Here is a 2,989-nt window from a genome sequence, read left to right as displayed (position 1 = left end):
AATTACTTTCGTTTAATTTTAAGGCTAATGTGAACCGTTCAAAAACACTCCTTTATTTGAAAATACAGACTGATACAAACGATCTTTGAGTTTGATTTTTAACCTAAATCTGTTGAAGTTGCTAATAATTTGAATATTCAAGTCTACAATTATTGAATATTCAATTTCTAAAATGAATGAATATTGAAGTTTAGAATTATTGAATATTCAGCTATAACATTATTGAATATTCAGCTATAACATTATTGAATATTCAGCTATAACATTATTGAATATTCAAGTCTAAAATTTTTGAATAATCAAGTCTAAAATTATTGAATATTCAAATCTAAAATTATCGAATAATCTTGTCTAAAATTATTTTATCACATGATTAATTATGTCATTTCAAGATAAAGTATAATTTCGACATAGTTCTATAAGTCATTGTTAGTAGAAATGAACACGGCATGAAAATGTTAAGAAAATGATACACAAGGCAGAAATGCAACAACCTACTATAATTTATTAAAATCAATTTCATCATTATTTGTGATGATGCTAAGATGAATATGTTTAAATCACTTGATGTTAATGATTTTAGATTAAAATTTTAAATTTTGAATCGATTTAAAATCAAAATTTGCAACTAAAACATAATTCTGACGGAGGCGGAGTTAAACGATTGACATTGTTCAATTACCTGTGGTTTTCAATTGCCTATAAAATACATTTTAAGCTCATGAGAAGTTGTATTGTGTTTGGACCTCTCGGTTTCCAATATACTATCCAACAATGTCATTGCTGAGACTTGGCGTCATCTTGGTATTATGTAAGTATGCATACTCGTTTTGTATTAAGTTTTCTATTAATTACATGCTGTCTTTTAGATGTTTCTTGCATATATCAAATAAACATGTAACTCAAAACTGTTGTCAGTTGAAAGAATTCAAAAGATACATATATGTACACATACGTTAAAGATTTAACAGCAGATAATCCACTTTCAAGTGTCGTAAATAAATATAGAACATACAGTTTTAGATGGAGATATAAGAGAAATAGGTAAACGAACGTGATCTTAAATGTTTTTGAACATACATGACATAACAGTTCTATTAATTCAGAACTTTATTATTATTATTTTTGGCACATTAGTACATTTGTAAATAATAATTTCAAGCCCTATCAAATTATTTGATGGTACATAAACTTTGTATTCTCATATTCAGTTGATTGATTCTATCTTAGGTTTATAAATTTAATCATCCAGTTAATGCTATTATCGTTTTTTTAAGAATGTTTCATTCTGATAATTTCCTTTCTCAGCGGAGTCGATTGATATGAAAATTATCGCAAGAAACTAAGGGATCTCGTGCCATTGTCAAGGAAATTAACAACGTCTTCATAGGTAAAAAAGTGATAAACAGATTATCATTGGTCTTCTCAACTCGATTGCTTTTCTTAATTTCGCCGTACCGGCTCAACGACATCTGATAATTTAAGATCAAAGATCATATTATCTTGTAAGTTCTTTCTTGGTCCTACTTAAAAGCGAAAACGAAATTTATAACATCATTAGAATTTTATCTTCGATGAGTAATAACGCATATAACACATGATCAGATGCACGAGGTCAAATTTTATAAAGTCGTTCTATTTGAATTTAAATATAATCGCACTATTACAACTGTTTCAATTTTACAGGCATATGTTTGGAAGCCGTACATGACAGTATAGCCAAACGACAAGCAGACCAATATCCAAGAAAAGCTAGACCGGCTGATAAACGACCTTGTCCAGCTGGAATGCGTGACGACGGTACAAGTTGTTGGAAAGATTCATATGGAAGAGGAGCAGGTCGGGTTCCGGATAAATCAAAGTGTCCCTCTAATCAGCGTGACGACGGAACAAGCTGTTGGCTAGATAGCTACGGAAGGGGTACTGGTAGGACACCTGATAAAACACCATGTCCATCTGGACTACGAGATGATGGGACCAGTTGTTGGAGTGATGCTCATATATATGGAAAGGGATGTTGCTGCACAATCTTTGGATGCTGTAACAACTGTCCGAGTGGTTATCATGACGATGGATGCACGTGCAGAAAAACAAATGTAGGCATTAAAGTGTCGCTCTTCCAACGACAAGGATGTAGATCGAGCGAAGAAATGAATGGACGTCTTTGCTATCCAAAATGTAGAGGGGGATATCATGCAAGTGGATGCTGTATTTGTACACCGAATGGCGGCCCAGGTATACGAAAAACTCTCCGACAAAGACAAAGTTGTCGAAGTACCGAAGAAAGACTCGCCGAACTCTGTTACCCAAAATGTAGAGATGGTTATAGGCCCAAAGGATGCTGTGTCTGTGAACCGAATGACGGACCTGGTATAAAGATAACACTACCTCAGAGACAGTATTGCAAAAATAATGAAATCAAACTGAACGGCGTTTGTTGGGAGACATGTCAAAGTGGCTACAGTGATAATGATAACGGAGGAGTCTGTAAGAAAATTTAGAGAGAACTAATAAACAGACAATCAAAGCTGAAGTTGACATTATATTCCTAACTATTTTCATCTCTTTTTGCTCATATAATAAACTGTTATGCACTATATGGTTATCTGTTTTATCGTCCATACGGTTATCATTATACTAATTATAGATGTGGTAAAACGGCAATGAAATGACAAAACTAACCATAATATATCTAGAGGATAATACCATTATTAAAACAGCTTACTTTTAACCTTTATCTTAATATTTTGATAGATACAAATATTTGGTTTATAAAACTCGAGGGATGTGGTATGAATGTCAATGAGACTACTACCTATCAAATGTTGTGAAAGTTAGCACATATATGCAACCGTTCGACCTTTAACAATGAGAACAAACTTTACAGTTCAGTCGGCAAAACAGGTCCCGACAAGAAAAATATGTACAATTCAATTGAGAAAACTAACGGCCTAATTTTTAACAAAACAGTTAACGTAAAAACATTATC

At 32.6% G+C, this 2,989-nt stretch overlaps 1 long non-coding RNA gene across 1 annotated transcript; it reads left to right on the top strand.

The window, feature by feature from the left end:
- Positions 1-669: 669 nt before the first annotated feature.
- LOC143051800 (uncharacterized) lies at positions 670-2,533 on the top strand. Its single transcript, XR_012970907.1, has 2 exons — positions 670-811; positions 1,687-2,533. It is a non-coding gene; the product is annotated as an uncharacterized LOC143051800 (long non-coding RNA).
- Positions 2,534-2,989: the final 456 nt, after the last annotated feature.

Source organism: Mytilus galloprovincialis, chromosome 11 (assembly GCF_965363235.1).
Source record: "Mytilus galloprovincialis chromosome 11, xbMytGall1.hap1.1, whole genome shotgun sequence".
Lineage (NCBI taxonomy): Eukaryota > Metazoa > Mollusca > Bivalvia > Mytilida > Mytilidae > Mytilus > Mytilus galloprovincialis.
The sequence above is the reverse complement of the archived record's forward strand: the minus strand, read 5'-3'. Positions and strand labels throughout refer to the sequence as shown.